Source organism: Drosophila ananassae, chromosome XR (genome assembly GCF_017639315.1).
Source record: "Drosophila ananassae strain 14024-0371.13 chromosome XR, ASM1763931v2, whole genome shotgun sequence".
In the NCBI taxonomy this organism is placed as follows: Eukaryota; Metazoa; Arthropoda; class Insecta; order Diptera; family Drosophilidae; genus Drosophila; species Drosophila ananassae.
The window spans coordinates 9,633,740-9,647,292 of NC_057932.1; positions in this window are offsets into that span (position 1 = coordinate 9,633,740).

Below are 13,553 nucleotides of genomic sequence, written 5' to 3' on the forward strand. Positions count from 1 at the left end.
ATCAGAGAAATCAATTTGATGGCGAGTCTTAGTACCAAACAAAGTAAATAATAGTTTATTTGACGTGGACGCCTCCTCTAATATAATCTGGTTTCTAAAACAGTTAAGTGGCTTTTTCGTGGCCTCAATGACAAGGGTGGATGATTCTTCACTGTGAATAGTGGCTCGATCTGAATCCGCTGAGCTTTGCAAAGCGTTTATACCTTGCCGCGACAAAGCGTCCGCCACACAGTTTTCTTTCCCCGGTTTATATATGACCTTTGCACCACTTTCTTCAACGCGGTCCTTCCAACGCTTGAGATTTGAATTAGGATTCTTATCAGAGACCGCAAATATAAGGGGCTGATGGTCCGTAAATATGTTTATGTAACTTTTCCCATAGAGGTAGTGACGAAGACTATCCAAGGCCCATACAATTGCAAGTAGCCCTTTCGTTCGTGGCATAATTAAGTTCCCTATCTTTCAGCGTTCTGGATATTATTGTTATAGGCCTATTTCCCTGAGACAAGCATCAGTTGTCAAATCAAAAGGTCGCGTGAAGTCTGGCTATTGAAAGACTACGTCCTCTGAAGCAAGGATATTTCTAAGCTTGTCAAATGCGCTTAACTGGGCTTTATCAAAGTTCATCGAAATGCCTTTTGATCGGAATTTTCTGACCCTGCCGCCTTCACCCTTCAGTAAATCTGTCAAAGGTCTCGCAATTGAGGCTAAGTCTTTGATGAAGCACCGATAGTAACTTGCTAAGCCCAAGAACGATCTCAGCTCGAACAAATTACTTGGTTGTTTAAACTCCTTGATGGCTTTTACCTTGTCCTGCACCTTGTCCTAGTACCCTCTTTTGTCACAACAAAACCAAGGAATTCGACACTTTCTTTAAAAAAATGCGACTTTTCCTTGGACACTCGCATGTTGGCGTCCTGCAGGCTCTTTAGAACCTCCGCAATGTGGCCAACATGAGACTTTTCAGTTTCTGAAAAGACAATAACGTCATCCACATAGACGTAACAGATTCGGCCTATTTTCTCCCGTAGAACGTCGTCTATTGCCCTTTGAAAAATGCTTGATGCATTCTTTAGTCCGAAAGGTAGGCGGCAGAACTCGTATTTGCCTCCGTTGACCGAAAAAGACGTTTTTTCCCTATCCCATTCCGCAAGTTCTATCTGGAGATATCCGGACTTAAGGTCGAGAGTAGTGAAAAATTTGGCCCTTCCCAGATTCGACAGTATCATATTTATACTCGGCATTGGGTATCTATCGGCAATAGTCGAGAGTAGTGAAAAATTTGGCCCTTCCCAGATTCGACAGTATCATATTTATACTTGGCATTGGGTATCTATTGGCAATATTTTTCAAATTAAGCTTCCTGAAATCGACAACTAAGCGTTTATTAGGTGATCCCGAGGCGTTCGTGCCTTTTTTACCTACAACCAAAATGGGGTTATTGTAGGGAGATCGAGATGGTCGAATAATGCCATTTTTTAGTAACTCTTTGATCTCCTGATTGACAAAATCGGCAGCACCCAATGGAAACGGGTATAGCTTTGAATACACTGGATCGTTATCCTGTGTCCGAATAGTCGCTACAACGTTTGTGTTAAACGGTAACTTCTTATTTGGATCAGCAAAGGCCCCTGAGTGTTTAGACATCATCTGCTGAAAACTTTCCTGCACTGTTGAGGGCACGACAATGTCTTCAACCTTCGTAAAGTTAACCTGAGCGCATTTTTGAAAGTGCAGATCCTCACATCCCCCATTAAATCTAATAGAATTGCTTTTAAGATCAATAGTCGCTCCTACTTGCGCTAACAGGTCAAGGCCAATTATGCCGTCAAACGTTTTAAGTCCGGGTAATAAGAAGAAAGGGCTTTCCACACCAAAAAGATACAACTGGCATTTGTGTTCTATTTTTTCAAACCCATGAAGTGACTTGACTGTAAATGGAGAATCAACAGGAATTGAAGTTGGCCACCCAATCTCTCTCTTGATGTAGCTTTTGGAGGCCCCCGTGTCTATTAGGAATTTTCGTGATTTCCTCGCTACTGTTCGTTGGATGAACGGAAGCAGGGAAGATCCCCTAAAAAATGCACGGCGTCACTCTCATAGACTGCTCCTTCTTCCTCATCTATGTCATCCACCGCATCACTAGCAATCTGATTTTAATAATCCTCGGCTTGACCACTCTTATCTTCTTCAAACAGATGATTAACTCTTTGACGCCTAAAGTCAGATAATCTTTGAGAGTTCATCGGTCTCTTGTGTGTAATTTGTTGCTGTGCATCGAGTGCCTGCAGCGCCGCAGAATCCTGAGAGCGCTGAAAGTTTGTCGATTGACGGAATTTCGACGATGTTGGACCTACGTACGATCAGCGTTGCCATGGTTATTTGTATATAGAATTTCTTACGATATGCTTAAGGGGAAATGAGATTTGTCGGGTCAACGGCCGCCGGAAAGAAGTTTGGCCGGCAATAATTTATTGAGTTCGTGACGTCACTTTCTTTTAAAGTTATGTTCGCATCGCCCGCTCTCGTGCATTGGATCGGCCACCTGCATCTGCCGTCATGCACTAGCGTTTGTCTCGCTCTCCCCCGGGCTCTCTCGATCGCTCCGCAGCATCGGTATTCACCCCCTCGCAGTCGCATCTATCCATAAACAACTTTGTATAAAGACAAAAAATTCTAAATAATTTATATAAAATTGAACTGTGCTTGTTTTTACTAAAACCAATATTTCGAACATTAAATATAGCTCCCGAAAACGCTCGGTATCTGAACATTTGGTGAACCCCGACGTGATTGTGCATATCAAAATAAGTTGTTGAATTATTTTCCGTCGAAAATTTGAGCTGCGCGGCTTAAAACATATAAACATAAATTAAAAAACATTATTCGGTTTGTGATTTGTGCGCGAAATATTAGCATATGTTACAAATATGCTACGAAACAAAATAAAATAAATTTTTTGGTGCGAAAATGAATCCGTTTTTCGATTGTGCCTCTCCGGAAGGGAAAGTATTCCTGAGCCAAAGTGCAGCTGTCCTTTTTGAGGAACTTCAAGGATTGTTGTCCTCCTTGAAATCAGTGGAGACATTTCCGGAGGCGATGTTAAATGTGCGGCTCAGCGAATTGGAGGGAATCGTTGCGGATTTCAAGAGCACACATAAGGAGCTGTCCGAGATCGATGTTGCAGAACTCAGGAGCGAGCTGCGCGTCAACTTCAACGATGCGGCGAGGGAGGCACGTTTCATCCTGGATCAGGAGATTATGAGGCGCTCCAGTTTGTTGCCGGCGAGTTCGACGCTGATCAACGCATCTTCTGCCACCAATTTCGATCCATCGTTTGGCAGAACCTTTCAGGCTTTGCCGCCACTGCCACTGCCCACTTTTAGTGGAGGTTATGCGGAGTGGCTTGAATTTCGGTCACTGTTCTCGACCATGGTGGACACAAACCCATTCATCAGTCGGGTCGAGAAGCTTCAACGGTTGCGGTCCTGCCTCTGTGAATCTGCCTTGGAGACTGTTCGATCGTTGGAGCTCACGGACAAAAATTATGACGTCACATTGCAGCTGCTAAACAAAAGGTTTAGTAATCGCAGGCTCATTTTTCAAGCTCATGTTAATGAGATAATGAATCTGAGGGCCGTAGAGTCCGCATCGGCGACGAGGCTTCGCGACCTTTCGGACGAATTTAATTCGCATATGCGAGTCCTGGCAAGCATGGGAACGACGAAGCAGATTGCTAGCTGCATCATTATCCAGGTGCTGTTGCAGAAGGTTGATGATGTCACGCAGTCTAAGTGGAAGGAAATGCAAACTGACTCGGATTCGTTGGATTCCATTCCAACGTGGGAGTCCATCGCCAGTTTTCTAGAGCAGAGATGCCGGACTTTGGAGAGTATGGATTTGCCGATGACATCGTATGCACCAAACCTTGCGGTAGGCCGACATAGGTCCTTTTATCCAGGTAACTCTGCATTTGTGATTACCAACTCGTCCGCATGCATGATTTGTGATGGCCATTCTCACATAATAAACTCCTGCCCAAGGTTTTTAAGCTTGTCGCCTGAGGATCGTTTAGGCGATTGGATTTATGCCGGAAGTGCCTTGGAGCTGGGCACCTATCTCGGCATTGCAATTCGTCAAGCTGCCGTGCTTGTGGGCGCAGGCATCATAGTTTGCTGTATTTTGGTGGAAATTCGCCAGCTCAAGGCCAACACTCCTCTCCCAAAGTTTCTGTATCTTGCGACGCTGTTTCTCGGTCAGCGACCGCTCCCGTCAATTCTCTTGTAGCCATGGATCGTTTTGGCGATGTGGTGCTGCTAGCCACTGCCAATATTTTGGTCAGGAACCGCTCCGGAGTTCTACTGCCCTGCCGAGCGCTGCTCGATTCTGGTTCGCAGGTCCATCTAGTCACCTCAAGGCTGGCGAACCAGCTGCAGCTGCGGAAGATAAGGTCTCCGGTTTCTGTATCCGGCATAGGTGACGGAGGGTTTTCCACTGATGGGTTTTCTGTGCAAGTCAGCTTGTAATCCCAATGCTCTGACTACTCGGCGCAAGTAACTGCGATCATAGCCTCCAACATCACTGACCTTCAGCCCAATTTTGCATTAGACGTCAGCTCTTGGAAAATTCCCGCCAATGTAAAGCTAGCAGATCCTCATTTTCACCAGCCGCAGCGAGTTGATTTGCTTATTGGAGCTGGATTATTTTACGAGCTGCTTTGTGTCGGGCAAATTCATTTGTCTCCTGGTTTGCCCTCAATCCAAAAAACTCGGCTCGGTTGGGTTGTTTGTGGAGGCGGAGGTCCTGACAATGGTAAGGTTATCATGGCTGCTGAGCGGTCGGGACTGATCTGCCCAAAGGGGCCTTTAGATGAGCGGCTCGATCAACTTCTTCGACAGTTCTGGGAAATGGAAACCTGCACCGATCCAATTGTGAAGGCGTCAAAGGAAGAACTGGATTGCGAGAGTCCCTTTGTTAAAAACTTCGTGCGGTTAGAAGGTGGTGCCTATACAGTCAGGTTACCAATTAAACACAACTCCGGTTTATTGGGTGATTCGTACTCATAGGCTCTACGAGAGGAAACTGTCTCATCAGCCCAAACTGCTCACTCAGTATTCGGCCTTCATAAAGGAGTATCTTAACCTAGGTCATATGTCCCTGGTTCCGCCGGAGTTGCATCGAGACTGCAAATATTTTCTGCCACATCACTGTGTGCTAAGGACAGCACTACGACGAAACTTAGAGTGGTACCACCTCCTGTTATTCTTTGAATGACATATTAATGGCTGGGCTGGTCATCCAACCTAAGGTTTTTCACATCCTGCTGAGGTTTCGTTCGCATCCGGTAGCGCTGACTGGCGACATTTGTAAGATGTACCGTTGTGTGAGGATGGCGTCGTCTGACAGCTTCTTGCAGTGCATTCTGTGGCGAGATTCCCCTTTGGAGGAGCTACAAACATATAAATTGGACACTGTTACATATGAAACAAAGCCTGCGTCCTATCTATCCGTACGAGCGATGCACCAATTGGCTAAGGACGAGGTGGAAGACTTTCCAGTGGGATCCGAAATCTTGCTTCGAGATTTTTACGTTGATGATCTCATTTCTGGTGGCAGCTCCAAGGAGGAGGTTGTTGGCATTTTAGGGCAGATATCAGCGCTTTTGTCCAAGGGCGAATTTCAGCTGCGGAAATGGTGCTCCAATATCCCTAGCGTGTTGGACGGCGTGCCTAAATAGGATCGGGAGTCTTATCTAACTTTTGATGACGGCAGCAACTTCACGAAAACGTTAGGATTGGCTTGGGATCCTTCCACAGATCAGCTGCTGCTTTCGTTTTCTTCTCTTCAGTCTACTTCGAAGCCGTCTCGACGTTCTGTCCTATCCTCTGGGTCTTGTTGGTCCAGTGGTTACTAAAGCTGGCTACGTTATCCCCCTTTTTGGATCAGTTTGGATTGCTTCGAGTAGATGGGCGTCTCAAGAAATCATCCTTGGATTACGATGGTCGTAATTAATTTTGCCCAGGAGCCATCCGGTAACGCGAAGCATAATCCTAGCTTTCATGAGCGCAACCTGCACGCTGGACCTCGATCGTTATTGGCGATGATACGTTCTCAGTATTGGCCGATTGGGGGGAGAAAAACTATGCTCAAGGCGACAAATAAATATGTGAGGTGCTTTCGGATGAAACCTCGTTTGTTGGAGCATGTAATGGGCGATCTTCCGAAGGAGAGAGTGGAAGGTTATCAAGTCTTCGATATAACCGGCATCGATTTTTGCGGTCCTTTCTTCTATAAGTCGGAGGTTCGCAACAAGGCTCCCATAAAATGTTACATTAGCGTCTTCATTAGTTTCACGACAAAGGCCGTCCATTTAGAGCTGGTGAGGGATATGTCCACCGCCGCCTTTCTGCTGCACTGAGGAGATTTATTTCTATCAGGAATAGGCCTCAACAGATCTGGTCCGACAACGCCACCAATTTCGTTGGAGCCAAAAATCAGTTGAGCGAATTAAAGAGACTATTTCTTAGCGACGAGCACCAGAGAGCTGTCTTGGATTTTTGCCTTCCAGAATCCATCGAGTGGGAGTTTATCTCTCCCCGTTCTCCCCACTTTGGTGGCTTGTGGGAAGCTGCTGTTAAGACCGCCAAGTATCATTTTTATAGAGTCGTGGGCTCAGCTGTACTAAAGGCCAACGATTTGCAGACGCTGGTGTACAATATTGCTGCAGTGATTAATTCGAGGCCATTAGTCCCTCTCTCTGAAAATCCTGCTGATCTGGATGTCCTGACTCCTAATCATTTTCTGCACGGAGGTCCTCCTTCTAGTTTCAGTGAGCCAGACCTGACGAAACTCAACATAAATCGGCTAGATGCTTGGCAACGCGTCGTCTTTCTTCAGCAGTGTTTCTGGTCCAGATGGAAGGAAGAGTATTTAACCCTGTTGCAGCAACGGTCCAAATGGCGCATCCTTGGTCAAGGCATAACAGGAAATGACATCGTGCTGGTGAGGGACGAAAACTTGCCTCCAATGAAGTGGCCCCTGGCGAGGGTGACGGAAATGGTCGTCGGAGATGACGGAGTGTGTCGGGTGGCGCTGCTGAGGACGGCGTCCTGAGCTACGAGACGGGCAGTCAACAAATTGTGTCTGCTGCCCCTTCATGATGCTGTTGAAAGCCCATCTTCCAACGGGGGGAGTATGTCGGGTCAAGCAGCCGCCGGAAAGAAGTTTGGCCGGCAATAATTTATTGAGTTCGTGACGTCACTCTCTTTTGTACTTATGTTCGCATCGCCCGCCCTCGTGCATTCGATCGGCCACCTGCATCTGCCGTCATGCACTAGCGTTTGTCTCGCTCTCTCCCGGGCTCTCTCGATCGCTCCGCAGCATCAAGCGTTGAGCTGCGCTCCCGTTTTGTATTCTAATTCGATATTCACCCCCTCGTAGTCGCATCTATCCATAAACAACTTTGTATAAAGACAAAACATTCTAAATAAATTATATGAAATTGAGAAATTGTGCTTGTTTTTACTAAAACCAATATTTCGAACATTAAATGTAGCTCCCCAAAACGCTCTGTAACTGAACAAGATTCATGTTGCCTAAATCTCAGCAGCATGAATAAATACAAAGTTGCCCAAATGCATTCCGTTCCTCAACAATATTTTTAAGAACAAATAATTGATTCAGTGGACATGAAACAACGACAGTTATTAGCTTTTTGTGACGTAAAGATTTAGAAATTTTTAAATTCAATTGATTTTGATCAATTGAAGAAGATTTGATTTGAAGAAGATTTGGAGGAAGATTTGGAGGAAGATTTAACTCGTGATGTTTGCGAGGCCTCAATGAGACAGAAGCGATTAAAAAAGTACCACATATGTCTATGATTCTATATTGCCTAAAGAGATTTGTGCCAAGTAGAAGTCCTACTCCTTTTGCAAAATTTTTCGCTACCCAAATGTTCGTTCATCATTGGGGGCAGTACGCATTTTTAACAATTCAAAACATAATGTCAAGAAAACGCTTTGAAAAAATACGAGGAAATTTGCATTGTAATGATAACAGTTAGTTGCCCTCCAAGGATTCTGCCGACCACGATCCTTTATACAAAATAGGCTCGTGAATCATTTTAATGACAAGTTTAAATTAGTTCCGATGCGCCAACGCTTATCTGTGGATGATCAAATATGTGCAACGAAGATGAAGACCTTTCTTAGACAATACTTACCAGACAAACCACACAAATGGGGAGTTGCTAATAACGCAAAAAACCAATTGCCAAACTTCCGATCAGAGGTCACATATGTGGTTTGCATGCTACAAACTCCTAATCTTCCAAAAGGGGGGGCGCCCGCGACAATTTGATGGAATGGAAAATAAATTCACAGGGAGAAAAAATTTCCTACCAATTAATAACACAGCTCCACAAAAAAAAAAACAAAAAAAATGCAGAGATCAGACCATACCTCCTATATGGATTTGGGGTCGCTGAATCCGAATCCGTGGTCAGTTGGTCGCCATCACGTCAGGTTTTCGAGAAAATAACGGTTGAATAGTCGAAAAACGCCGTTTTTGGCCATTTTCGAAAAATCGTACCGCAAAATTCTGATGTGTTACAAACCTAATTCAAAATGGAAATGAAAGGCTGATTTGTGATCTTTAAAACGAGCTCCATGTCAAATTTTTCGCATGCACCGTTAGGACAGGGGGTGCGTTTATATGTAGGCATCTTAGCAAAAAATGTATGCCGAACACAAAAATTTCAAAATTCAGCATATTCAAATAAAACATGGTATCCGGGGGTTTTTGGGGTCGCTGAATCCGAATCTGAGGTCAGTTTGACGCCATCACGTCAAGTTTCTTTATAACCTCAAAAAAAGTGAAAAGTGTGTTATGATACCGTCGAGAATTTTCCAATGTTTTTATCACGCGCTGAAAAAAAAACTTGTTGTAAAACTTGTTCCTGGTTGTACTTCCGAAACTAAAATTGTCTGCCGTAAATGTAAAATAAACCTGTGCTTTTCCCAGAAAAAAGAATCTATGATTTTCATCACAAATTAACGAACTTTCTGTACACAAATATTTGAAGCTTTGTAAATTTAAGTAACTTTAGTTGTAATTGTTATTTTATTTGTTTATGGAGCCGTTCTTTATTTCACTTATAATCAAACGTGGGAATCAGAAAATTAATTACCTAATTTTTTGTTGGCCTAGTTTCCCAAAGCCGCCTCTAGACGCTCCAAGAATATAGTCCTATAAAACTTGATCCGTGCAAAAGTAAATGTTTCTCTAGAACAAACATTATCTTTCGACTCATACTGAATCAAAAAATAATTTTTTTCTTTGAAAAGATAATTTGGGCACTAAAGCGTTAAAGGATTTCATTTAAGTTTTTTATCCGAGTTTTGTTTTGAATACAATAGGATTGGAACAAGAAGGGAAAGCTAACTTCGGATGGAGCCGAAGTTGATAGGTAGCTGTTTATATTATTATATAAATACCAGACCGTATATAGTTGGCCGATCCTTACGAGAATTTCGCCATCAACTCATTTTTCTTATTAAAATGTTTAAAACAGACCCAAGCATCTTTAAAAATAGGAAGGTTGTGCCATTTCCGATCGTTAAGTTATATGCCAGCTATAGGATATAGTCGGACGATCCCTTTGAAATTTGGCAGACCATTAAAAATTCCTTCCTTTATTTTGGATATATTTATTTTGACTGTATTATATTTTTTAAATTTCGTAATTAAATATTTAATAGCGACACCATCTTTTTTAAGGGATTTGATGAAATTTTTTACTATGCCCAATTTAATATGAAGCGCTGTCAGTATAATTGATTTTACATCAACTATATCAACATTAACTGAAAATCTTTTTATTGGACTTGCGTACGAATTCACATTGGCATATTTTATATATTTATTTTTGGAATTTTGATTGTGCCCGATATTTTTTAATTTTATTTTTTATTATTAAGATAACATTTTAAAGGCACCTTTGATTATTTTTCTTTCGTCATTATTGCTGTCCTCATAAGTAGCCATGGAGCCAATTAATTGGAGATATTTTTTAGGCAAGTTATAATTAAGACCTGATTGCCAAAATGGCATTTAACGTATCTAATTCTAAACGGTTCCTAATTTTAGTTTTCACCAAGTTTACTTGGCTAAAAACTCTCTCTACCTCAGCATTTGCCCAAGGCAATGAAAGCAGGCTGAGAGCAAAATTCACCAGGTCCTCATAGAGGTTGCTGCCTGCAGAATCCCGATAACCCTTCACTTCTGACCAAAATTTGGAAGTATTTTCCATATTTTCCCAATTTATTAGGTGAATATTGGAATATTGTTAAATTGTTTTGCTTTTAATCTCAGAATTTAGATTTTAAAAAAGAACAGATTTGTGAAAAATCTAAAAAAAAGGACAGATTTCATGCGGATGATTTTAAATTTTTTCCGGATGAAGCGTTAAAAACAGGAAAGATCTGTCAGGAAAAAGGGACAAATTGCCATCACTGGTACTAACGTTTAAATAAAGGCTTTTAAGCTACATATGTAAATATTTTATGTCAAAGTTGTAAATGGGGTTTGGGTAGCCATGATATTATAAAAATAATATTGAAAACTCCATTTGAAGAAAATATTGTTTTCAATTTAATTATTTCCTGCTTTTTCTTAATAAGAAAAAAAAATCTTCCATAGGAAAATGTTTGGGGAAAAATCATAGGAGCTCAAAAATAAATTTAGAAAATCTGAGATTTCAACTTTAAATGAGTAATCCAAAGACATGGTAACTGCCAGATATAATTTTTTTATTTTAATTGGTACACATACATTTCAAAATTTATATGTACTAAAAACAATAATGGTCAACGCAATCACATGGCCTATATAATTCAATACATAGTAAAATTTGATTAATTTCTTCTCTAAGGTGTTCCTCGGAAACTGTGGGTGATGGAACCTATGTTTGTTCTGGACTTTGGCTCAGTGGAACATAAAGGTTATTTAGCAGGTGAAATCATCCGTGGAGATTTTTTTTATATAATCAGTATGTTATAATCAATTATAATTCAGTAAGTCTTAAAAAACTTTTTTGAATTATTTCGTATTTTTTCGGCCATAAGGAATTCCGTGACGCCATGTTGCGTGTACGCAACGCTGGCGCATCGCTTGACAAACGGACGAATGTAACATAATTCAGGATTTGTGTCACTATTATCCTTAAAAATATTAAGGAAACATAAAAATTCAATGCAATTTTTTTAAAACGCTTAAAATTGGGAATAATAAAAGGGATATCTTGATTTTAAGTCATGATAAACATTAAAACACTACGTGCAGTGCTGCATTGCCATTTTTGCACTGAAATCGTTAGCGAGTGGCAAAATTTTTCCTCGTATGGCGATTCGGTAGTTGGAGACAGCATTGTCATGAAAATTTACTCCTCCCATGCTTTTGTTATATTTTCATATCATTGAGGGATGTTAATTACTTTTTTTTTCTTCTCGCGAATATCTGGAGCCTTCATGTGTGGGCTTAGCTCCGATGAAGTTTGAAGGGACTGTGACTTCAGAATTTCCCTGCCAGCGGCTAACAAATATATTGTTGGTGTTTTCAAAACACGTATTGTATGAATATTTCTTGAAACTTTTTCCTGTTGCAAGAACACTGCTTGCTCCTCTCAGCAGGTTTGATCGCACACTGTCAATTGCCCGGATTTTTTTCTCAATGTCCGCACAGAACACATATTGATGTTGTCTAAATCGCAGGCAAACTTTAATAAGATCCCGATGAATAGGAGGTCCAACGTGGAGGCGATCGTTGAGTGAAGATCCAAAACTGTCCCTTCCGGAACCATTAAACACAACTCGATTGGGAACTGCTCCAAAGCTCGAGGAAGTCATCCATAAAAATCACATATTGCTTTTTGAGGTCTATTCATTGACGAAATTTCTTGTCCAGTGAGGCCAACTAGTTTATGGCCTGGGGTAGGGTTCCCCCGATGGGTGAAGTTGACTCTTTAAATGGGTATTCCACAATGTATTTTCCCTCCTGGGAACGTGTGTGTGTAGCTGTGAAGTGAGCCTCTGATGAGTCACTAGCGTCAATAAATTTCTTAATGGGATGAACCTGGTCCATCTCCATGAATGATCATACGAGATTGTCTACGTCCGCATGATGCGTGGTGGTAATGTGGTTGTCGTCACAGTTATTGTAATGACCCAACCAAAGAGTGTATTAATTGCACACGGATTGCCCTTATCGAAATCTCTTCTTTCTCCAGTTTATAAATTCCATAACTGATCGGCTCCAATGAGAACGTCCATTGGACCGGGTGTGCTAAACGTAGGATCAGCCAATGGTGACGCGCAGATCTGCTTCCATGATGAAGAAGATGTGTCTATAGAATGGGCCGGTAGAGAAGTCGTCAATGAGGACAAAATAAACGAATCCAAGTCTAAGGTGTGCTTGGAGAGTCAAGACTGTAGTTTTAGCTGAGCGCGTCCTCCAGTAATACCGGCGCTGTTGGGAGTACTGAGATTTGAGCATGAATGCGACGCACACTTATGAGTTGAATGAATGCTTTCTGTGGGAACCAGCGGCAAAGAGCGAGGGCGATGGCGGTAGCAGCGACGTCAGCGCCGACGTCAACGATTGATTCCTTTCCGCGATCTCTTGATGTTCTAAGTCGAACACGTGCGGTTGATGAACCAGCAGCGCCAGTCCGCAAATAAAGTGTAAAATTAATAAACAAAACAAAATACAAATCTATTCCATTGGCGACGAGGTAAAACTACAAATTAAGAAACACAAAAAAAAAAGTGCAATAACCAATATTTAAATTAAATACATATATTTGCAAGACGTAATTTCGTAATATTACAAATGCATGTGTCGTTTTCTTTTTCTTTCTCTCTCTCCCTTCTTGGGTTGTACCTGTTCTTCTGCCCTACCACCGCCAACATACGGTGCATGCTCACTTTAAGAGTGGTAAGCGAAACGATTCTAATGAATATAGAGTGCAAGGAGAGAGTTGATTTCGATTCAAAATAACATAAGCCTAATTAAGAGAGTGACTGAGTAACAGTTGGTTGCAAGTCAAGAGAATCATTTATGAAAAATGAAATAAATAAAATCCTTAACTGGGCAACAGTACGTTGTAAGTTGAAAGAAAAAAAACCCTATTAAACAAAGAAATAATCTGTTTGTACAGAGGCAGTTACTTGTCAGAGGCAGTTTGCCAAAATAATAACATAAGTAAATGAAATTTTGATTTTCGTTTTACTTGCAGAATTCGCAGAAGGGAAATGGGTGAAAATACAATAAAACCTTTCCTGTGTGAAACCATTGAAAAATCACTGTTACGAAACGAGTAGGAAAGATGGTTTCGCGCATTTCGAATATACATATATCGATACTGAAGAGATTGAAACACCTACCAGGAAAATAAATAAGTTGCTTCACTTGGGAGGCGTGAAATTGCAACGGTTGCTTTCTCCTTACCCGATGCTCTGGTAGACCCGGATAATAATAAAGAAGTCGACGTATTT